Here is a 26170-nt window from a genome sequence, read left to right as displayed (position 1 = left end):
TGGTTCATCAAAAGTGTCATTGCTCATTCAATGTCTGTCCTGGACAACAAGCTCTACAAGTGTCAGCACAGCATCTGTCGTGTTCATTGTTAAATCCTCTCACTAGCAACGTGTGGTACATTCTAGGTGCTCAGTAAATACGGGTATAATGAGACTGAATTGAGATGAGGTTGCGGACCGACTAGGAAGCAGAGCATGAGGTGAATTACAAGCCATGTTAAGGGATTTGAACACTCTCCTGACCACAGTGGAAGGTTATCTAAAGGATTTAAACATGAGAAGAGCATGATCCCATTTGCATTGGAAATACAGGTCATTTATTCATTTGATAAATAGTGATTGAGTTTCGGGCAACGTGATGGTGTCTGGAAATACGGTGCGACACCAGACAGAGCCTCGGCCCTTGCAGACGTGGTTGAGAGTCTACAGAGGGCATAAAGGAGATAAAGGCCATGAAGAAAGAATCCATGTCTGCTCAGATCTTGTAGCAGAGGAACCCGAACTAGATTTCTGGGTCAAGAAAGGTTTTCCTGAGGAAATGACACTGGAGGTGAGAAAGGCCGTGCCAGAAGGACTCCTGGGCAGTGTGTACGTGAGGAGGGGAGTGGGCGTGTGACTGCGAGGAACTTGGAACATGGGAGGAAGAGAAGGAAGGCTGGCAGCATGGGAGCACAGACAGCAGGGAGAGCAGGAGAGAACACAGGAAAGGAGGAAGTGGGGTCAGATTATTCACAGCCGTGGAGCCACGATAAGGACTCTATTCTTTAACCTCAGAGCCACGGGGCAACGTAATCAGAATTTTTCAAAATATCGGGTACTGCAGCGTGGAAAACAGGATCCGGTTAGAGGAACACGACTATGAGAGTTTGCAGGCCAATTGGGATTATATTCTGGATTGGAATCGCGGCCATGGTGATAGAAGACATGTGGATAGATTCAAGAGATATGTGGCAGGGAGACACCTGCAGAATGTGGTAATGGATTAGACATTGAGAAGATAAATAAGGGAGTAAGAAGAGACAAAAAGGACTCCTGGGTTCGAGCTTGTGGGTAGCTGGAAAAAGGGAAAATGAGAAGCACACGATTCAGTGTCCTATATGTTGGTCTTGGGGAGTTTTGAGATCTAGACATTCGAGCAGAAATATTTAGAAAGTGGTAGGATAGATTAGTCTGGATCATATCACAGAAGTCTAGAGTAGAGTTTTTAAAATAATTGGGCTACAGATCCTGAACTAAAGAGAAGGGTATGGCTGTGATTCCCTTGAGAGAGAGAATAAGGTGAGAACAGAAGGAAGGAACTCCAAAATTCAATGGTTCAGTGGAGGAAGAGGCACATGCAAAGGGGAAAAGGGAAAATGCCCAGAAGTATGGCAGGTGGATGAGTAGAGGAGATTTTGAGGATGGATTAGGGGAAGACTTGGCAGGGAAAGTCAGGCCTCAGTTCTGCAAACCAAGTGAGAAACAAGAGTGACTTGAACTGAGGTAATATCTGTGGGAACAGAGAAAAGTGCATGGCTGCCAGAGAGTCTTAGTTAGCAGGGTCGGCAAAGCCTGGAGACGGCATGGATGTAGGAGATGAGGGAAAGACAAGAGTTAATAAGATCCAAAATCTGTGGTTTGTGTCACTAGGTAAATTCATAGAGACAGAAAAGAGGAAGAGGAGTTTTCTTGGGGTGAGGAAAGGAGGCAAAAATCTGAGTTTACTTTAGAAATTAGCAAGAAGAGTGGTGCTGGAAAACTTGTCAAGAATAGTTTCAGTGAGGGGGTAGGAATATTAGTCTAATTAAAGAGGATTAACATTTTAACTTATGTTACAGTTATTTGAACATATTCCCTTACTGTTCCTACTAGATTCGAAGTCATACACAGCGGGAAATGTAGGGCAAGATGGCGGAATGGAAAGAGGAGAAAAGATAACATGAGCTAGTAACTCACAGGCAAGGGGAAATAATTAATAATTAAAATGAAATTTAACTAATAACAAAGAGATACAAGTTGAACTAATGGCATACCTATTTCTGGCAGAAAATTAAAACAAAGGCAAAGCCTTTAAACCTTGTTCACTTGTACCCTACACTACAGTTGATATTTCCAACTGCACTTTTTTTTTTTTTTTGCGGTACACGGGCCTCTCACTGTTGTGGCCTCTCCTGTTGCGGAGCACACGTTCCAGACACGCAGGCTCAGCAGCCATGGCTCACGGGCCCAGCTGCTCCGCGGCATGTGGGATCTTCCCGGACCAGGGCTCGAACTGTGTCCCCTGCATCGGCAGGCGGACTCTCAACCACTGCGCCACCAGGGAAGCCCTCCAACTGCACTTTTATTTAATGCCATAGTACAGAATAAAGATGTTCACACCATTAATATGTATAATATAAACTATAAAATGTTCACAATATCAACGTGTATAATAAAAATTATAAAGTATGAATTAGATGCCACCTAGATGCCTAGAAATAGTAAAATGCACATCTTCTATAATACGATGCAGTCACTTGAAATAATAATTAGAAAATTGTTTGCAGGTTTAAATCTAGTTATTATCTAAAGTGAAGCCAAGTAAAAGCAAAATGAGAAATGACTTTCATTCTATGGTTTCAGAAATTATTATGGGCAAGACTGAGCCTTTGTTCAACTTTGGGCCCCCTGGGTAGGCCTAACGTCCTGTCTACAAGTGAGAAGCAAGACTCGTCAAATAAGCACATTTCTACAGTTTCTCCAATACCAGTTGCCAGTGTTTACTGTTCCAAGTTTTCTCTCAGACAGCCAGGCTGACAGAAGAGGAGACAGCATAGATGTGAAAACCCACTTTTTAGTTTTTATTTTATTTATTTTTATTTTTTGGGCGGCACCATACGGCCTGTGGGATCTTAGTTCCCCAACCAGGGATCAAACTCAGGTCCACAGCAGTGAAAACCCGAGTCTTAACCACTGGACCGCCAGGGAATTCTGGAACCCCGGGCATTAGAATCCACAGTGAGTCCCCTCAAAATCAGGGGGGATTTGCCGTCCTCAGAAGCTTTCTTATACCCTTGCCTCCAAGTGCATCCACCATGAGCTCATCTTCCCCTGTGGTACCAATTCCTCTCAAGCTCCCACTGGCTGTCTCCGAGGCAGAACTAGACAGAGGATTCCTCCTCTCTTTCCTATTTGCTTCTCTTGTAAGCTAGCGGTTTGTGAAGGGAGCATTAACAAGGGAGACGCCATCAACACCAGGCATCCAAAATTCAATCTTTCAAAAGACTTTAGCTTTACCTGGTTATTTTAACAACTGTGTTCTTACTAGATCAGTTCCCATGTTCTGTTACTTGATAAGGTCTTGCTGACCACTGCACCTTTTCCCAAACTGAGTAGTAACACATTTTACTTCTCGTATCTAACTTTGATAACTTTTTCTCCTTCGGTAAATAAGTCATTTCTCTGAATACCACCTCTGAACCAATAGTGATTACTCTTCATATATGAACAGTCTGAAAGGTAAACATTTTTTTAATTAAAGCTATTTTATTAAGATAATTGGGTACAAGGAAATTGTTTTCATTTGAAACTTCTATTTCGCTTTAATTTTATTATTGTGCAAAAATATCATTTTTTTTCAATGAACAGAAACTTCTCGAGTGGAAGTTTCAGATCTTCCTGGTTGACTGCCCAGGGCTGTGAGCAACAAAATTTTTAAAAAGGTATAAATATCTGAAACTGGCAAGCCACCTCACAAGTGAAGCAGATTATCATTTTTAAAATCTCCAGATCTGTAAGAACACTTGGCACGGGAGCTTGGGCAATTTGGATTCCAGATTACTGTTTATGAAACAAACTAATTATTTTATTAATAGCTGGATTTATGCAGCCCAAAATACTATAGTTTCATACACCATTTTATGCATTTATTATAAAATGAAACATAATTTCTGGGAAAATAAAAGTAACAAATTTTTCCATTGTAGCTGAAATGATTAAGCCGAGATACCAAAGATGGAAAGCAAAAGAGACTTCGTTTATTAATTTTCCAGGGAAAGTGGTTTTATTTTATAATGTTCAGTGGAAGATTTACCATGAGGTTACCGTTAGGCTTTCTGTTTTAACAGACTATATATTTTAGACCAGTTTTAGATTCATAACAAAACTGAGAAGAAGATACAAAGATTTTTTCAAATACCCCTGTCACCAAACACACAGCCTTCCCACCATCTATGTCCAGCACCTGACGAGGACCTTTGTTACAATCAATGAACCTCTACTGACGTGGCGTTATCACCCAAAGTCCACAGTTGACTTGAGGGTTCACTCTTGGTGCCGTATGTCAAAGCACTATGGGCTTTGACAAATGTACAATGGCACGTATCCACCACTGTATATCATTTAGGGTAGTTTCCCTGTCCTAAAATTCCTCTGTGCTCTGTCTATACATCTCTTCCTCCTCAAAATCCCTGGGAACCACTACCATTTAGCCAAACCTTTATACTAGTAACACGTTTTACAAGATGTTCTCAAATGCCTTTTTATACTTTCTCTATTGGTTACGTAAATGTCTTTGTGGCTGCCTCTCCCACCACCCCTATCCCCTCCCTTTTTTTTAAACATTATTTGTTCTACAACATCATTTTCTGGAATAAAAACCTACAAGCATTAGTGCAGGAAGTTTTATTAAATATTAAAATTTAAATAACAATGATGCACTCATTTATTGGAAAAATATAAATTGAAGGTTTACTCTGAGACAAGCTCTTGGGACACTGAAATGAACAAAACAGGTACAAGTCCATATGCTCTCGTGTTACTTATGTCCTATCAGTAACATCTGGTACACCAAGGTTCTGGATGGTGAGTCGGCTGGTACCCACTTTCAGCTCTTGATACTGCTTCTTCTTATGCCTACAAATTGAGAAAACAACAACATAGGGTGAGAAATATAAGATTCTTAGTCCAAAAATTCTCATTGTTACTGCCTTGATTAAGAAATGTCAGAATTAGATTAAAAAAAAAAAAAAACTGGGACTTCCCTGGTGGTCCAGTGGTTAAGACTCCACGCTTCCAATGCAGGAAGCTTGGGTTCAATCCCTGGTAGGGGAACGAAGATCCCACATGCCACGTCGCACGGCCCAAAATAATCAATTTTCTAAAAGGTGCCGGTAAAAAAAAAAAGACGAAATGTCACAATTAGAACTGGCTTCCCAAAGAGGTTAAGGTTAAAGGGATTTTGTTTTCCTTACATTATTTATCAACAGGTTATCAATATTATTTATCAATAGTAGAAATTTCTAAGGTAGGTGACTGTAAAAGTAGAGATGTGTTTTCTCATTATTGCAATCTCCATGACAATTGTAATAAAAGTAACAGTTACTATATATGGGATATAGGCTAAAGCTTTATATATACACTTATGTAGGTATATGTGTGTGTATTTCTATCACATCCTTATAAAGTATACTGCCCACATTTTACCCCCAGTGAAATACCATGCTGAATCAAAGCATATTTATTTAGCACCAACACTGTCCAAAAATGTGATAAATTCTGACAGATATAAAAAAATATGAGATGCTACTATTTTCAAATCTAACAGTGATCCAGATATCGGCAGGATATACTACAAGCACAAATTAGAGGTAAATTTACTAGTCCCTCTTGGACTTCTTCATTCCATTCTTTCAGCAAAGAAATAACAAAGGCCCACTTAAAACTGCCAAGCCCAGTTTTAATTTTAGGAGATGTCATGGTTAATAAGACATAATCCCTGCCTTCCAAGAGGACTGTTTAGTGTGCAAAGGCAACAAGTAAAGAGGCAATTAAAGTCATGCTTACTAATTGCTAAGCTATGGGTACTTACAGGGTAGTCAGAGAGTCAATATGCATACGAAAGAGATATTTTCTGTATATGTTCCTCCAAACTCCATTCTATCGTTAAATTCCCCTATGTCCCTCTGAATATAATGTTGGAAGTTATTATGAAAATCTCTGACAGTTATTTTTAATTCTTCTACTATTACTGGTTATTACTCAGCTTTGAAAAGAAAGGAAATTCTGACACATGCTACAATAAGGGTGAACCCTGACATTCATCCACTATGCTAAGTAAAATATACTAGTCATGAAAGGAAAAATATTTTATGATTCAACTTATATGAAGTACTTAGATTAGTCAAATTTATAGAGACTGAAAGTAGAATTGTGGTTTCCAGGGACTAGGGGAAGAGGAAAAGAGGAGTTATTTAATGGCTATAGAGTTTCAGTTGGGGAAGATAAGAAACTTCTGGAGGAGGATGGTAGTGATGGTTGCACAACAGTATGAATGTACTTAACACCACTGAATGGTACACTCAAAATGGCTTAAACGGTAAATTTTATATTACATATATTTCACCACAATAAAAAATATTTTAGAAAACACATTAAAAAACAATAACCACAGACAGTTATGACAATGTAAAAATTTATTTTTCATAATTGTGTCTTTGGATACAGGTTTTAAAATTTAAAAATGTTTTTAAAACATTTAAATTTTAAAAATTGTGTCCAAATACACAATTAAAAAATAAAATATGCTAGAAGATTGTATGCACAGATATATATATATATATACAATGGGATGTGTCATGGCTTTAAAATAACTTATCTTTAGAGTCTTATAACTTGGTCATAAGCCCTTATAGTTTGGTCCTAAAGCATTTTTTAAGGCAAGGAGTAATTACGTAGGAACCAAAGGAGAAATTGTAGATTGACTATATGGATTAAAAACAGACAATGATATTATGTTTCCTGTAATTCTAGAGTTGAAAGCTGGTTTCCCTTGAGATGTGATTCTCCCATAATAAAGGTAAAAAGCAAATGAAGTATTGTTCTGTTGCTTCATCACCTTATTAAGGAAGATTGACTCTGTGCTTTGCTAGCAGGGAAAATAATTTATTTCTCTGTCACTTTATTTATTTACCTGCAGCAAGGTAAATATAAGATGTTACTTGTTATTTATTTAGCTCTTCTAAGACACTTACACCATAGCAGAAAACATATCCTATTAGGAAAGCAGTCCTCTTCTCTTCTTTTGATTGTAAGTATATCAGAATTGTTTATAATAAAAGTTTTCTACAAACAAAATGTTAGCACTTCTAAGAAAATGTATGAAAACTCTAAGGAAAATCAATCAGTTTGCAATATTCCGTTATTTCAGTCATGTAAGTAATTACAATAAAATCAAAAGCACAAGTCCTCTCAATACGTACATGACCGTGGGTCTCAATTTCACCTGGTTTTAAAAGAGGGAATAATTATGCTGAGTCAAATAGATTCTTACATGAATAAATCCAGATTCAACTTTGAAAACTCTGTGAAGAACTGGTTAACTATAATAGCTAAGGTATAGTTTATAACTGAAATAGAATGACATTTAGGACAGAAAAAAACCCTGCATATTTTTACAGCTAATGTGGCCTGTACACATTTACAGCTAATGTGGCCTGGGAAGACCTGGCAGCTACCACGTACCCAACCCTAACCACCTCATGGAGGAGTCTTCCAAATCCTGGTCAACTCCTGTGCCTCATGGGAAGGGAAGCTGGTGGAGTGACCCTCATTAAGTGTAGGTAAGAGGGAAATCATCTAGTCCTATTGATTATAGAATCAGACCAAAGTGAAAGTGGTTCCAGAAATTATCACACCTCTTTGGAGCCTGCTTTCAAGAAATCATGGTTGTTTGAGTGTCCCTAAGATGAAAATGTTACAATGAAAGACCCCTTCAGGGCAAGGCATCTCCCACCAGCTTCTTTCTCATTTTCCTTCAGTCTTTTCATAGCGTTTCACTGTGATCATTTACAGAGAAATAGACAGCAAGAATTTCAGATCATGTATTTCTTATAAAGAGACTGGATGTTTCAACATATAAAAACAATATTCTTCTATTGGTCCAAGTGAACTGGACTTGCTATGACTTAGGAGAGTGGAGGGGGTATTTTTCTTCGTGGCTCTTCCAAATTAGCTGCTCAGTGGTTCTGTGAGTCTTTACTTGGTGGCTGTCTTTGAAAAATGTAAACTTATGTAGAAAATAGGTAAACCACAAAGCTTCTGCAGTGTAGAGAGAAGAAGAAATAGTAAAGAGGCCAAGTCTAGGATGATTAACTCAGTAGTTCAGCTGATTCCCCCCAAAGTAACCAGTAACAAAATCTCAATGGCTAAAGAAGCATGGCTGTACTCAGGTACATATTTTTTTACACAGGGTCTGATTTATAAGGGGCAAAGGTCAGCTATTTATAAAAATACTGCCAGAATGAAAGATGATGCAATAACTGTGTGGGAATTCCCTTCCAAATTAGAACTTGTAGAACAAAGACAGGCTTCAGACCTCAAGGACAAGAAGTTAGCAAGAACAGCATACAGGATCAGGGCGATAGCCAAGTAGCTAGGGATTCAGTATCAGGAGCCAGTCCTAGAGATAAACAGAAATATATGTATAAATTTTAGGAACTGGTGCAGAAGCCACATCCTAGAGATGGAGCACCCAGGAGGGTTACTACAGGCAAAGCTAAAGTTCAAGAGTGGCACAGTTTTCTAAGTCCAACACAAGGTACAGATACAATCAATTCTGTATGACTAGAAGGAATAGAGTTCTTAACATATTGCCCAGAGCAAAATGCATATGACCAAGCCAAGGAATAGAAACTGAAACCACCTTTGAAGAAAGATATACAATTTCTCTTGATTAGAAAGTGGATTGTCCTCCCATTAAGCTGGTTATGGCTGATCTTTATTTCAGCTATGTGTAAAGATAGAGTTAATAGTTAATTAAAATATATTTTTTTAAATCAGGAAATTTAACAACTAAGAAAAATCATGACTGTATGGTTAGTTGAAAAAGAAGCTTTTGGGCTTCCCTGGTGGCGCAGTGGTTGAGAGTCCGCCTGTCGATGCAGGGGACACGGGTTCGTGCCCCGGTCCGGGAAGATCCCACATGCCGTGGAACGGCTGGGCCCGTGAGCCATGGCCGCTGAGCTTGCGCGTCTGGAAGCTGTGCTCCGCAACGGGAGAGGCCACAGTAGTGAGAGGCCCGCTTACCACAAAAAATTTTTAAAAATTAAAAAAAAAAAGCTTGCAACAAAATTCAACTTTTATTCATTATAAAGATCCTTTGCAAACGAGAAAAAAGAAGGTAACTCTAATCTGGCAAAGGATGATCTAAAACAAGAAAACAAACAAACAAACAAAACTCTACAGCAAACAATATACTCAATAGTGAAATCTTGAAAACTTATTTCTGAGATTGGGAAGGAGACAATGACCAACACTATAACCACTTGTATTGAACAGTTTACCAGACATCTTAGTTGATGTAATGAGGCAAGAAAAATCAATAAAAGGCAATTAAACAGGCTTCCCTGGTGGCGCAGTGGTTGAGAATCTGCCTGCCAATGCAGGGGACACGGGTTCGTGCCCTGGTCCGGGAAAATCCTACATGCCACGGAGCGGCTGGGCCCGTGAGCCATGGCCGCTGAGCCTGCGCGATTGTATTCCTATATATCATCAAAAAAGAAAAGTTTTTTTTTTTTAAAACAAGTTTCTTTTCTTTTTTTTTTTTTAAATTTTATTTATTTATTTTTGGCTGTGTTGGGTCTTCGTTTCTGTGCTAGGGCTTTCTCTAGTTGCGGTGAGTGGGGGCCACTCTTCATCGCGGTGCGCGGGCTTCTCACTGTCGCGGCCTCTCTTGTTGCGGAGCACAAGCTCCAGACACGCAGGCTCAGTAGTGTGGCTCACAGGCCTAGTTACTCCACGGCATGTGGGACCTTCCCAGACCAGGGCTCGAACCCGTGTCCCCTGCATTGGCAGGCAGATTCTCAACCACTGCACCACCAGGGAAGCCCCAAAAGGCAAACTTTTAAAAACAATATTTACAATAATATCAAAATCTTCAAATATTTCAATAATAAATCTAAATAAATTTATGCTAAATATCTATACTAATACGTATTTTTAAAACATTGAAAGGCATTAGAGATCTTTTTAAAATTTCAGGACTATATCATGTTCATAGATTAGAAAACTCAATATTTTAAGATGACATTTCTCTTCAAATTATCTACCACCTGGAAGGCTACTCAATGATAAGAATCTATGATATTCAACAATTAGAATCAATGTTACAACCACTCCATAAAAGAAGTTCCATTTGTATAACTGGTTCCATTTATATAATTAATCTCTTCTTTAGAAGTCAGTTGATTAGAAGTCATGTGCTCCTTACAGATATCTCTCGTTTGTGAAAATCCATCTTGAACATTTATATATGCACTCTTCTACATGTAGATTGTAAATTAACTAAAAAGTTAAACAATAAATGCATACATAATTTATAAGGAAAGTGTTCAGAATTTTCTTCTGTTCTTCCCTTTCCCTTACCTTCTTCATCCAATTGGTCAAAAATTTCTATGAAGACTTCCTTCTAAATAATTTCAGCATGTTGCCAATATTTCTGCCCCTGATGCCACTTCCTGGTTTCTTCCCACCGACTGCTCTTTATTCGTTAATTCAGTAATATGTATGAAAGCATATATAACATGTGCCTGACGCTCTTCTTGAGCTGAGGATACACAATGAATAAGAATGGCACTGTGGCCTGTGACCTCTTGGAAGTGTTGGCCTCTCATTCACCATCCGTCACAGTGATGATTCCACAATGTCAGTCGGACCCATGCCAGACCAGTCAGAATCCTCCCTAGGATTTCAGTGGTGAGGGTGTGAGTTGTTGCAAGCTTTTTGGGAAGTATTCCGGAAATATTTGTTAAAATAAGACTACACCATGCTCTTTGATGCTTCAATCTACTTTTAGAAATCTAGCTTACAGAAAAAAAGCATATGTTTATTGCAGCATTTTTAATCATGGCAAAGCATATATATATATGTGTATGAAACATGAAAAATTTCCCAAAAGTCCATGGATGCAACAATTCTTCTTTTCTTTTATATTGTTTCTCTCTCCATTTCTGACCTTTTTTTGCATTCTTTTCCTCCTTTTGACCGCTCTCCTTTCCCAGAACCCCTGCCACTAGCCCAACCTCCTCCATTTTGCTTGCTTGGCTGTACTCATCCCTCAAAACTCAACTGACACCTTCCTATCTCTAGAAAATTCCTAGTCCCTCAAGGACTAATGGAACAGGCAGTTTCTTTTGCTTCAATTATATTCTATGATGCTTACTTTCTATCTTCCAATAAATACTATAAAGGATTAATTAGGACCTGCCTGATTCAGTTCCAAAGAGAACATATGTATCCAAAAGTAATTTCAAAATAAATCAACATTTTTGTTTTCTCAGACACCTTGAGGGGACTCATAGATCCCCAGAAATACTTAAGATCCCCTCTGTCCCTATTTCTAATGTACTGTCTTCATAAACCTCAGCAGTTTTCCTCAAAAGTCTCCCTCCCAAAGTAATTCTTCCAGTCTTCCTCCATATACACGTTTTCTTGTTCTTCTCCCCTCCTCCTTTACTCACAATATTTCATCCCCCCAAACCCAAAAGCTCATTTGGCAAGCAGCCCCCTCCTTGGAGAGGAAATGAGACTGAAGTGGACAGAGCTAGAATCCTCTTTAGCTTGACAGATAGGGAAAGGCTGGGACTATTCATATATTAATAACCGTTAGCCAATCACACTTCCGTTCTAACAATTATGACTCCACAGTAACATCGGTATTTATATGACTGGTTCTCACTAGAATGAAAGATTCTTGAGTTCAGGGATTTTATCTTCCCCATTCTTTAGAACACTTGTGCATTGATATAAATATGTATTGAATGCTGATAGATGGAATTCCTTATACTGTGAATCTAACTTCCTATCTTTAAAAGATCTTTATAGGTGCTGTGGTATTTTCATTGAGATTTTTGAGACTACATATATGTTGATCAAAGCATCCTATTTCATACAAAGTGTATCTGTGAAGAATATTTCAGTGAGGCTTTTTTTTTTACTTATAGAAAGTACAGTATCTTGTACTATACTTACTTTTTCGAGCAGTCAAGTGCGTTATAAAATTCACTCTTTATCAAGAGAGCACAAATTATGACTCAACAAAACAGATAGCTTATATACAAGAAAGTATATTGCTTTGATCTTAGTACCCAGCACAATGCATTTTGATCTTAACTCTATTCTTCAAATTAGGAATTCTAGACAAGAGAGATTCTACATGCCAGTGAGTTCAGCAGAGACTTGGAAAGTTTCCCTAGGGCTTAGTGAAGATACTGGGTAAAGGATGCTCTGCTGAACAATCTTGAAGCTTTGTGGTACACAGCAGGTCTCCTTCAGAGAAATCTCAGAGTAAAGACATGAACTGAAAAATGTAAATATCAAATCATATTTCTTTTGCTGAAGTAGTTTCTAATGAAATACTTGTGAAGAAGGAATTTCTGAAACTACAGAATTTTAATGACTTGTTCTTTTGGGTCCCGTCAGTCCTAGGTACTTTCATTAACCACTAACTTCCTATTTGAATTGTTTTATTTTGTTGTAGTTTGGTTGGTGTGATTTCTGGTAAAAATATAAAGTTTACATCGTAATGTAGCTGAATTTTCTCATCAGCTTTAACTGCTTTCCTAGAATTGTGCTCAATTAGCTTTCTGAGTTTGTTTATTATCATATAAGATCATCATGGATTTTAAGCAAAAACGTTGCTTGGTTTGATGCTGTTTGTGGTATGAACAGTTATTGGTTTCATTCTTAATAATAAAAATGTTTAGAAAAACAGTTAACTAGTCTTTTATCACTCTATCTTTTCTCATAATTCTAGCATCCTCATTTTAAACAAGTATGATATGTCATAAAAAAGATGATATCCATTTCTGAGTTCACACAAGTAGGTCAAGACTGAAACTCTGGTCACCAAATGCCAAGCAACATCATAGAACTCTATTGCTACAAGGAAATCTGGAGAACCTCTAATCCACTCATTTTGCAGGTGAGAAAATGAACTCTAATGAGGTTAATATCCTTGACCAGCATTACCTGGGTGTTTGGAGATAGAACAAAGACCAGAACTGGAGTAGAATGCAGCGACTTGGAAAGTTTCTCTTAACATATCCTTCCCAAATGATTTTTACCATCATCATCATTATTATATCTAGAGTGTTGCACATCCTAATAGAAATAGTTGGGTTTGCTGTACGACATGAAATGATAATTGTCCTGTAGGACAGTTTTTAAATTTAAACATTCAGGATTTTAATAAAATGAGAAGAGTCTTCTGCTTTGAAGGCCAATAAAGAATTTTCCTCAGCAAAGATCCTAAAAGACAACAAATTCTAGTAATTTATCTTTCTGCCCTACCAAAGATTTAATCCTAACATTTATATAGAAATATCAGGTATCAGGCTGAACTTTTAACTTTACATATTTTTCCCCTGAATGACCAGTTGACTTCTTTGGTTAACAGTGAAAATGAATTACTTGACCAAAACATAGCCAGCAACAAAATCAGTGTGCTACACAGAGAAATCCAGAAACGTAGCCCCTTGTTTGACCTCAGCTTAGAGTCATAATGGGTTTCAGAGTGAGGTGCAGGATTTCATTTTCTACAAGAAAATATTAAAACATTTCTAGTAAATAAGTACACAGACAATTTCTTAAATTTCTTATGCATCTACCAGGGTTAGACACACATCTAGGAAGTTGGTCAAATGATTAAATCAAAGAAGAAAGATGTGTAAATAGTGTCTTCACTCAGAATAAACCATGACGATGAATAGATCAGAAGAGGTACCAAAGGATAGCTGCCATTTATCAAATACCAAATAACAAGGCACAATACTAAGCACTCTACAAATATATTATCTCATTTCATCATCACAAAAGGAATGATTACTATCTTTATTTAAAAATAAAGTCTTAGAAAAGTTAACTAATTTACCCAGAGCAATAAATCCAGTCGGGTTCAGACCATAATAGAGGCCACATTGCCTAGTGAAGGCTTCATGCAAGAAAACCCAAAATCAAATTAACCAAAAGACAAAACATACTCATTTAGTCAGTTTGGAAAAAAAGAAAAAAGCATGGTGGAAAGGAAATTTAAGCTAATTGCTAGAAAGAATTCAGGGAACTGCTTGCGGATTCCCATTGACCTGAGCTTTCCATGTTCTGAGGTACCAGGAGTTGGTGGCCCATAGCTGAGCTATCTATGACAAACCAGTTTTTTCCTCCAGTTATTGGTGGCTTATGTGACTCTTTCTTAGTATTGAGAGTTTTCAAATTTATTCTATGTTATTCTTCACATGGAACCTGTGAAGAAACTTGGCAAAAATAACATCACTTTATATATTAGGATACTTAGATGCAGAGAGTTTAGGTGATCACTTTCACATCCCACAAAATAAAATTGGGAAAATCAAGGATGAAAATTTGGTTGTTATTGAACTACCAGTCCTCAACTTTTTTCTCAACCATAGTGTCCCCGCTGAGTAGAAGAAAATATTCTTGCCTAAAGTAACCCGCTAAAATGTAGAGGGGAGCTAGACAAACTGACTGGTAGAAAGGAAGATCTGAAGAAATTATTGTTCTAAAGAAAACCAACCCATTGGTTCTGAGACCAAAGGAAATGGATTGAAACTTGGGTAAAACAAAGTATATTTCTCAGGAAGAATGCTTAACAAATAACACAGCTATAAGATGGTGTTAGAGATGATCCAACACACAAAGCACTGTAGGGGAGCAGCCTGTTCGTGAACACAGTGCTAAGACAGCTCTCCAGCTCTGGTTCCTATGACAGAGTGTGACCTTGGAGAAGGCACTTGAGTTCTCTGTACCTCAGTATCCCCATGTGCAAAATGCGGATGCTAACAAGTGAATCACGAGGTTGTAAAAGTGCACCTCTTTTTTTAGATGGTATAGGTTTAGAACGTCCCACAGGGAAAAAGATTAAAGAATCAAATTTGTGGCTTCCTGAAGCTTTAAGCCTACAAGAAAATTATAGATATATCTGAATTATAGAAATTCAAAGGAAAATACACTGTCCCACAGAGACTCTCTAAAACATGGATTTGGGGGGATCTGGAATCAGAGGGTAAACATACACACATAGTATAGTGTATAAGGATTTGACATTACCTACTCAATAGAGGAAAGAAATGCAAAAGTTATATAAGAGAGGCAAGAATGTTAATAGCCCACCTGTAACATTGAATTTATTACATAGAATTATATGATCTGTGTCTGTTCTGATGCTCTAATTTTAAACATATATATGTAAATATATATATAAAATGTATACATATATAAATACAAATATCCATATGTAGTATGTATTTATGTGTTTATATATTTTTGTATATTTATATATTTTTATTTATGTATTTTATATATTTTTTAATGTACACACACACACACTTAGGGCATCATCCTTAAGAATGCAATCTTTTGTGGAATGCCTCCATTGCCAAGGATTGTGTTTTTGGCAATTCACTGAATTTTCACATTTGCTAAATATGATGCATATTGAGTCTAAATAGCCTAGTACATTAAATGAATCTTTATTACTTTGTCCCCCACACAGCCCACACCACAGTCCCAACAATAAAGGTGTTGCATATGAATCCAACAGTCATTTAAAAGGTATATACCACCAAGAGATTTAAGTGATTTACTGGACCTGATGTTATTAAATAGTAAAATTTCAATCGAATTGAAAAGACCAGATTCATTCTTTTCATTTTCAGAATTCAATAACTTTAATGACATTTAGAAATGCGGAATGACCACAGGATTGGGCCATTAATTCTTCTGAAATATGAATTTTCAAAATTAACATTTGAAGAGGAAACAATCAATATCACACAGATACCCTTATTTTGAGCTCTCAGGTTGCTGAAGCAGAATCTGACTTACTTTTACAGTATTATAAAGAGGTGTAGAAAAGTTATCCTTTCAAGGATTCATAGCTAATTAAAATTTTCAAACTGTATAATCTGAAAATTAGTGTTTGCGGCAAAATCAGCCACTCAGCCTTGAACATGGCATTCTGTGTGTGCAGCTATAATGAGCTGCTTTTGTGTGGTGTGTGGTCCTTGACATTTGTCATAATCCCAGACCACCCAAATATAGCAATTTGCTATTTGGAAAAGACACCCTACAAGTTTCTCTTTTCTCTTCTTAAGGCCATATTTTTAAAGAGCCATCAGTTATCTGTAGCCTTCACTCATCATGCTAATGGCTTCTATAAATACTCTGACAGATCATTCTTCTCTAAATTGTCCAGCAAAGAAAGGATAAGAAATGTGTCCTCAGAGGCTGTGAAGAGGACCACGAGCCTACTTCCCATCTCTGGAGAGCATGGCGAGAAAGCCATTGAAGGCCCTACCCACTAGAATATTCTTGTGTGCAACAACGCACAAGAAATCCCAGGTAAAAAGTGGTTAAAAATATGAAGCCATAATGATTCTCCTAAATATTTTTTAACCTTTCACATCATAATGTTTAAGTGGTGGGTAACATTTTATTCATCTTACGATATCTCCAAGAACTCTATTGGGACAGAAGTTACCTGTTTTATCATTCCCTTGAAAAAAGCCAACTCCTTGAATAAGATAATCAATTTGCATTTTAATCATCAGTCAAATTTCAACACCTACACTCTCTTTTATTCAGAATAAAACTAGGAGTTCCAGTCACCATCTAAAATCTGAGTCTGCCAGACACAGGTAGCACTATTTTTGAATTCTGCTTTATGGCAATCTTATCAACAGTAAAAAATATAAAAGTGGCGAATGCAAACTAATATTTGATGATGATTAGAGTGAACATACAATTTATCATCCTGATTTCTGAGATTGAAAGAGAGTGCTATTACTAATTATTATAATCATTAATACACTTACAAGTACTAATGAAGATCATTATGAATAAATATTGCAGGACAAGAGGCATAAAAAAAGACTGTCCCTCCAGATGACCAAGAAGGCACTATGCCGCGTCTAAGATGTACTTTGCCGTATTTAATTATTTCACACTCACAACATAGACGGATAGCAGGTATAATCATCCCTGTTTGACAGATGAGAAAACTAAGTCTCAGAAAAATTAGTAATTTAGTAAATCGAGGAATTGGGATTTGAACACAGCTGCCCATCTGACTCCAAGCCTGGGCTTTTCTTGCCATGTTGCCACTGCTATGAATTACAGAAATAATGTTCCTCTTTCTCTGAAAAATTGACAAAGGTAGAGTGTGCTCCTCTCATGTTCTGTCTCTCCAGCTTGCTCTCTCTCTCTCTCCCTCTCTCTCTCTCTGTCTTTCTCTCTTTGTAGGTAAATATAAGTATAGCTACAGAAAACAAACATATCACTTCTTAGAGGTCCAAGAGATGGAAGATAATTCTGCATCTAGAAAAGAAAATAAATTTAGAATTTCACAAATCCTTCTAAACCAAGCGACGGTATGGACTTCTGGTTCCATAGAACCATTCTTGGACCCCTTTTCTTCCCTTTGGAACTAAGGCCTCTAGTCCAGCAGAATCTTAAGTAACAGGGACAGGAAGCAAACCTTTCATTAGTTGACACCGTGGGGTTATAGTGAGTGAAGGATTCCCATTTCCATCCCTTGATTCCCGGATGTGTGACTTCTGGCTATGGGAGAAAGAGCACCATGTATCGGATGCCAATTTAGATCTTACACCACCTCCTGGAGGACATTGCCCCTCCACCTAAGGCACTGTCCCCTAATTGATGCCATAACTCAGTCTACAAAAGGCTACTCCACTATTTTATCTAGCAAGCCGCTTCAGGATGGTGGGAAACATGGTACCAGAGAAGGGCCCACCAGCATGGGCCCGTTGGCACTCTTCTTTTGCTATGAATTAGCTCCTTGTTGAGAAGTGAATATGTGTGGAATGCTATGACAATGAATAAGACATTCTGTAAGTTCACAAATGGTGTGTCTTGCAGAAGCATTGCAGGCAGAGGAAGCAAATCCACATCCAGAGTAAGAATCTATTCCAGCAAGAACAAAATGCTGCCCCTTCCATCACGGAAGTGCTCCAGTGTAACCATCCTGCCACCAAGTAGCTGGCTGATCACCTGGGGAAGGGTGCCACATTGCAGACTCTGTACTGGCCTCTGCTGCTGGTGGATCGAGCACTCAGCAGTGGCGGTGGCCAGGTTAGTCTTGGTGAGTAGACACCTATGTTGCTGTGACCACGTGTACCCTTGATTCCTGCTACCCTGGCCATTTTGTTCATGAGCCATTGGTCAATGACAGGAGTAGCTGAGGAATGGTGACTGATATTAACAAAACAAATCCTGTTATCGACTTCTGCTGACGTCACGTGCGACACAGCTATCTTTACATTCTGGGACCATTTGGAGAGATTTATCCACATATTTTCCCCTGATGTCCTTGTCACCAATTTTCCAACTGCACTCCTTCCAAAACCCTACTTCTGAGTTAGGGCAAGAAGAACAGGCCCTTAAATATCGATGTTGATTAGTCATTGAAAGGAGATATGTTCTCCAGTGAGGCAATTGTCTTGAGCCAAGGCAACCCCAAAGAGGAGCTACAACAGAAAGCCCTCTTCCAGCAGCACTCCCAGCGTCAGAGGAAATAAGTTCTTCATTTACGAAGGGGTAGGGTCGGGGCAGTGCATCCCAGGCCATCATGGCATCCACAATCCACATCCTTAACTTCTGTTCTCTACCTGCTGAGCAATTTGACATCAAAATGTGAGTTAGAATGAACAAATTTTTAAATTTTATTTATTTATTTACTTACTTATCTTTGGCTGCGTTGGGTCTTCGTTGCTGCACAGGATTTCTCTAGCTGCGGCAAGTGGGGACTAATCTTCGTTGCCATGTGCGGGCTTCTCATTGCGGTGGCTTCTCTTGTTGCGGAGCACGGGCTCTAGGCACACGGGCTTCAGTAGTTGTGGCACGTAGGCTCAGTAGTTGTGGTGTATGGGCTTAGTTGCTCCACGGCATGTGGGATCTTCCCAGACCAGGGCTCGAACCCGTGTCCCCTGCATTGGCAGGCAGATTCTTAACCATAGCTCCACCAGGGAAGTCCCAGAATAAACAATTTTTAACATAACTTGAAGTATTATGTTGCTACTGATATTAGCAATGTTGACACCAGCAATTTGAATTACAATAAATGTTTAAAACGTCAAGTATTAATTAATTACTGAGTTCTTATTCTTCTATCTTGTTTGTTTCAGAGGTACCATTTCCCATGCCGGTCATTATTGGAATGCTGGCCAGAGCTTATTTCTCCCCCTGACTATGGCAGATTTCTGCAAAATGAAAAGACCTACAGGCTACATTCTTTGTAACCTGGGCTTCCTCCAGATAGCAATGATAGGTTCATTACAAGAACCATTCCTTAGCTTCTTGAATACTCTACAAATTCCCCAACCCTCTTGATATTTTTAAAATATCACATATAATAAATTGTTCTGCAGTTTCTCTCCAGCATGTACTAAATGGGTATGGTAGAATGATCTGTAATGCTATTCTCTTCTTGAAATGATATGCACATCCATAAGATGCCTTTATTAACTAGATTAAATCTCTGAAGGCTTCTGAGATTCTCTGCCAGCTCAGTGATGCTCTCCTGAGCTCAGTGTCCAAGAGTGATATGCCTTCTACTCTCAACTCTTCATTGGAAAGGAGGTAGAATTGTCCATGTGTAGAACTCAAGGGAGTATCCTGAACCCATTCTTCGATGTTTATTTAGCACAAATGAACAGCACGTTCCTTTACTGAGTGAGCCCAATACAGCTTACTTAAATGCTTTTTAAGAAATGATTTTGAAAACAAATTGGGCTCAATATTTATTTTATAAAACAATTTCCAAATGATTGGTCCTCCAAAAGAAATCAATTATTTACTTCAAAGTCATTACTTTTTTTAGAATTTACCTCACAAAATCAGCTGAAACATGTCACTATGACCATATTCCTTTATACTCAAATTTAATTATTGACTTTCTACAAATCATTAAACATGCCGAAATCCTGGGCATTTATAGAGTTGCACCTGTAATTTATTTGATTTGCGGTCACAATAGGTTACAAGGAAAACCTGAGTCGCTGTCTCACTCCCCAGCATTTTCTCAGGCAGAGCTGCATTTTCTGTAGGGCCACTGGGTCTCTACAAACAGCATGCTTTCCGCCAGGCACTTTGTAATGTGCAATGAACGGTGTCATTTATTTTCATTTCCTCATACTTAACTGCATGCTTCTTGCTTCCAACATTAAGCCAGAAGGCAGGTGGCAGAAGCAATGAACTTAGCTGGGACTAGTGTCGTCATTATAGGCTATGCAACCTCCCTTAAAAGTAAGCCAACTGGTTACAACCCAGCAGAAGCCACTGGGCTGGAAAAACGCTCCATTCCATTGCAAGTTCTGACTCTGCAGAAGCTACTGTTGGGACTGGCACCCAAGCAGGAAAAGGCACCCAATTGACTCTTCTCTCCCTATAGCATCTACACAAAGTGCTGAACTTATTAATCCAACACTAGATATCAAAACTAAGTAAGTAGCCTGCTAAACTACATCAGTTAACTACCAGATGATATGATGAGAGAACCAACTGGTCAGAGTATAGCTCTTACTCAAATGATATACCTCACTCCTAAACAATCTCTCTCCATAAATATTGAGCACACCTGCTTAAAATGGATCGTCCTAAAGAACAGAGTAAGTTAGTTGAACAAATTAATATCAAATTTATATAATTATTTATAGGCCATTTAGCAACATAGTCAGAGATGAATGATCATTTTCAAAAGCTAAGTGAGATCTCAATACTGTGCAGTTTTGTAACCCTAAATAAAATTGTTTAATATTGAGCCATAATAAAATTAGTAAAAATGTGTTCTCTTTTCTCCAATAAATGCAACTAATAACTGATTGAGATTTATTGACTTCTTTCCCCAGATGACACACCTTCTTTTTCCTATTACCGTTTTCAAGTAACATTTTATGACACATCAGTTATGCTTTTTCAATGACGTCACCCATGTGTTGCTAATGGGATGTCTTTAGAATCTGAGAATGAACACTACTTCAGTGATAAAGAGCAACAAATGTCAAGAATCTGATTTCTGTTGCTCTTTTCCTAGGAAAAAAAAGCAATTGTATAATATGAAATGCACATTTTGTTTGTTTTTTTTTTTTTAATTTTTGGCTGCTTTGGGTCTTTGCTGCTGAGTGTGGACTTTCTCTAGTTGCGGCGATGGGGGCTACTCTTTGTTGAGGTGCACAGGCTTCTCATTGCTGTGGCTTCTCTTGTTGCGGAGCACAGGTTCTAGGCGTGCGGGCTTCAGTAGTTGTGGCTCGCAGGCTCTAGAGCGCAGGTTCAGTAGTTGTGGCGCACAGGCTTAGTTGCTCTGAGGCATATGGGATCTTCCCGGACCAGGGATCGAACCCATGTCCCCTGCATTGGCAGGCGGATTCTTAACCACTGCACCACCAGGGAAGTCCCTTGCTTACTCTTGATCATTTTCATACAAATGTAAGAAGAAATAGAGGGAAGAATAGATCAGGGGCTCCCACCCTTGTTCACTTTCAATGAAACACAAGCTCAGAGGCCTCCACAGAGCTTTCTCTTTTGCCCCAAATCCGGATTCTGTCTGCATATCAGGAATGGAAAGCATCAATTGTACTTTTTTTTTTTCCTCAACCCTCTCTCCATCCTTTCCTCAATCTCTATTCCTTCTCTATTTACCATTTCCTTCAAGTTTTGGCTGTCATGACACCCTAGACCCTCTACCTTAGTGTAGTACAAATATTTATTTTTCCACCTAGGTTTTTTATGTCTTCTATCCAGACATCTGCAATCTTTTCTACTCATACAGCTGATATTCTACAAATTGCTATCACTAAGTAATCATATGTGAAGAAATGAATGACACAACAGAAACTTGACCATAAATCTGATACTTGATCTGTATGACCTGTGTGTAGCATCATTTCCCAAAGTTAAAATAATCCTTGATTAAAAGGCTCTGTGATCAAGTAAATTTAGGAAATGCTGCCCACAAATTTGAAAATTGAAATCCACAAGGCAGTCCCATAGTAAAGAAACCTGTTTCACTCAATGTCTTCCAAACTGACCTGAGCTTGGACTCCACATTTTCATGAAATGCCTGTTAACATTTCTTGGAACACATTTTGAGAAACATTAGCTTAGAAGCTACAAGTTTAAGTAATTTTCAGATACTAATTTAAAAGCAATCAATAATGACATTTATGCAACTACATGGCTAATAAAGCAAGTTAAGAATATATTCCAAGTATGATTTATAATATTAATATGAATAAGTTAATAACCATTGAAAATAGTCACAAAGACTTGATTTGTTCATATTCTGAATTGCAAAATCTAATCAGGCTGGGGTGTTGGCTTTTATTTATGCCTCAGCATCAAAGACCTTCTATTTCTGGTAAAGTTCCTCTGATTCAGATTGGAAAACTAATGCTTGCTGTCTATAAGTTTATTGTCAGTCTACATATTTTGTTGTTTTGTGAATCTTTCCATGATCTGTTAGATGATGAATGATTTTTTTCATGTAAAAAAAGATCAAAGTCATTAATTTGTAACAATTAGAAAGGATCATTTCTTTGGTGATGATTTTGACTTTTTCAGATGGAAGATTCATTTATTCACTCATTTAATAAATATAAACATCTTTATTGGAGTATAATTGCTTTACAAAGTGAATCAGTTATACATATACATATATCCCCATATCCCCTCCCTCTTTTTTTTTTTCGGTACGCGGGCCTCTCACTGTTGTGGCCTCTCCCATTGTGGAGCACAGGCTCCGGACGCGCAGGCTCAGCGGCCATGGCTCACGGGCCCAGCCGCTCCGCGGCATGTGGGATCTTCCCGGACCGGGGCACGAACCTGTGTCCCCTGCATCGGCAGGCGGACTCTCAACCACTGCGCCACCAGGGAAGCCCTCCCCTCCCTCTCGCGTCTCCCTCCCTCCCACCCTCCCTATCCCACCCATCCAGGTGGTCACAAAGCACCCAGCTGATCTCCCTGTGCTATGCGGCTGCTTCCCACTAGCTAGCTATTTTACGTTTGGTAGTGTATATATGTCCATAGCATGTATTTTGTGCCAGGCTTTATCTTGTGTTCTTGAATTCATCAGTGAACAAAACAGACTAAGATTTCTGCTCCTGTGGAAGTTATATTCCAGTGGAAGTGGGAGGAAGTGGAGGCTGTCAATAAACAATAAGTATGGTTAATAGGTAAGTTAGAGAGTGTGTTACAGGATTTTAAATGCAAGGCAAAAGAAAAAAAAAAAGAGAGAGAGCAAGGTAAGGGATTTGGAGAGCTGGAACAGGGAAAAGAGTGGCTGCAATTTTAAATAGGATGTCCAGCAAAGGCCTCTTTGGAAAGATGGCATTTGAATGAAAACTTGAAGCTGAAGGAGTTTGATAATTAAGAGTGTTCTTATCAGAGACTGTAGACAGACACAGGCTAGAAAAATTCCTGGCACATCCAAGGAGAAACAATGAAGGCAAAGTAGCTAGAACAGAGTGAAAAAGAGGAAGAAAAGTAGGAAATGAGACCAACTAGGTAACCAGGAGCCTGAAAATATAAGATCTTATAAGGACTTTGGCCTCAATTCTACTGAAATGGGCAGCCACTGGCGGGATTTTAGGAGAGAAGTAACATGATTAATTCACATTTTATAAGAATTAATCTGTCTATTGTTGAGAACAGACTGTAGAAATACAAGAATAGAAGCAGGGAGACCAGCTAGGAAGCATAGTAACAGGGGAGGTGGTAAGAAGTATTAAAAGTCTGAATATATTCTGAAAATAGAGCCAAATGGATTTCCTGAAAACTTGATTGTGGAGTGTGAGAGAAAGAGAAGATTCGAGAAAAACTCCAAGGTTTTTTTTCCTGAAAACTGGAAGTGGATAGTTGCCTTCAAAGAGATGAAACAGATTCTCAGCAGAGAGAGTAGAAGGAAACCTGAGGCTTTTTCAGGCATGGACAGTGTGTGTCTGAGACGTCTTATCTATTATCCACCCAAGTGGAGATGTTCGGAGAGAATTGGAGATATGAATCTGGAATTTGAGAAGGAGTTCTAAGCTGGAGACATGAGTTTGGGAATTGTCAGCATTTAGGTGGTTTTATAGACATGAGGCTAGATGAGAACAACAAATATGTGAGTATAAATGGAGAGGAAAAGAAGATCAAGAACTACAATTAAAGCACTGTGCTACCAAGACATTGTAGAGCATGGGGGGAACCAATAAGACTAAGACTGAGGAGTAGCCAGTAACTTAGGAGGAAAACCTAAAGAGACTGAAGTCCTCAAAGCCACATGAAGAAAGTGTCCCAATTAGGAGCATGAAATCACTTGCCAGAGAGCCAACAACTGAATTTAGTAACATGGATGTTCTTTGGTGACCTTGACAAGAGTTGCTCAGTGGGATTGTGGGAGCAAAAGCCTGACTGGTGGGGGCTTAAGAGAAAATGAGAACAGGAAAAATGAAGGAAAACAAACATAAGCAACTCTTTGAAAAGTTCTCTTTCAAAAAGGAGCTGAGAAATGGGAATATAAATTACGCAAATGTGGTGTCAAGAGAATTCTTGTGTAACACGAGAAAAATAACAGCATGTTGGTTTGGTGATAGGAAGATCCATCAGGTGCAAAAATATTGATGACGCAGAAGAGAAAACAGAGAACTGCTGGAAGAGTATCTGTGCGTCGGCAAAAGGAAGTGGGGCCTAGTGCACAAGACTTTCCTAAAAGACTCAAGAAGCCATGTGACACAGGTTTCCAGGCAAATTTTGGCATCTTCAGAGAAGTCTGGGTAAAATTAATGAGTGCACATAGATTTTTATGACATTTTCTTTATTATTCAGAAGTCAAGAACTCCTTAGGGAATACATGCTTACTACTTGGAGTTTGGTTATCCCATATAGAATTAAGAATTAATAAATATTTATGGCTTTATTCATATAGAGTTTATTAAAAAGCATGAGGGAATTTTTGGTTATTTATCATTCTTCAAAATCATAGGTTACATGCCCGGAGAGACTGTAATCATGGGGGCACTTAGCTAAATAATAAAACATGTATTAGTCAGAGTCTGCAAACAGCTGAAAATAATCACCTCAGTGTATTTCAGTGTGGGTCCATGAAGGAGGGGGGATGGGTGATCCAATCCAGTCCAGGTTGTTTCACGTTGTATCTTTACCATCTTCACCACATAGTTTAAAGCTTGGCCTCCCATCAGTAAGCTAGAAGGTGGTGGGGTTAGAGTTGAAGGGAGAGGAACAATTGCTGTTACTTGCCTCAGTCTAGAAGTGATATATGTCACTTCTGCTCAAATTCCGTTGGTTAAAGCTATTCACATGGCCCCATCTAAATGCTAAGAAGCTAGGAAGTGCAGTTTAACAGTTCACTGTGTGTTCAAAAAGAAATAATGTGTTTGGTGAGCATCTATCCAGTCTACCATAAAACATATACAGTTTTATGACTTCATATGAGTTGTTAGACTTACATTTCTCCTTTTGGCTCATATGCTAAAGTGAAGACCACTGGATATGATACCAGTGTTTGATAGTCTGCTGTAGCCATTGCCTGAAGATGACCCCATATCATTATATAATAGGCCAGTGTTGATTACATTAATGATTCAGATTCTAAAAGTCATCCAAGGAAGAAACTTCATTGAAAACATTCTAAATTTTGATAGCTATATACTGGTTAATGAGGAAGTTACACAAAATAAATACAAAGCTAGATAGACCTTTCTGGAGAGCAAATAAAAAATGTATGGATGGATATTTCAGGGAAATGGAATATGATGTGGAAAAGATTCAGGTTAAAGAAGAGTGGGATATGCAAATAATTTCTGAAAGTACGATTATGAGAGAGTAGAGCCTGGAGAGATATGCTCAATCTGGATTACAAAAGCCTTTGTACACTAAGGAATAAATGTTTTATCTTGCATTGGGACATCACTTTTCTAAACAAAGCATAAGACCAATATAGCATGAAATGCCTACTTCGAAAACAGTGCTAATCTGCAGATAACACAAAGATAATGTCTTTATATACAGAACACCCCTGTCTCATCCTTTTCGGTCAAATACACATTCAATAAATATTCACCAGTATTATAAGATTTCTGCATTCCAAATAAGGAAATCACAGCCTGGCAAAATTTCAGGCAATGGA

This window comes from Orcinus orca, chromosome 17 (genome assembly GCF_937001465.1).
Source record: "Orcinus orca chromosome 17, mOrcOrc1.1, whole genome shotgun sequence".
Taxonomy (NCBI): domain Eukaryota; kingdom Metazoa; phylum Chordata; class Mammalia; order Artiodactyla; family Delphinidae; genus Orcinus; species Orcinus orca.
Note: the sequence above shows the minus strand (reverse complement) of the source record.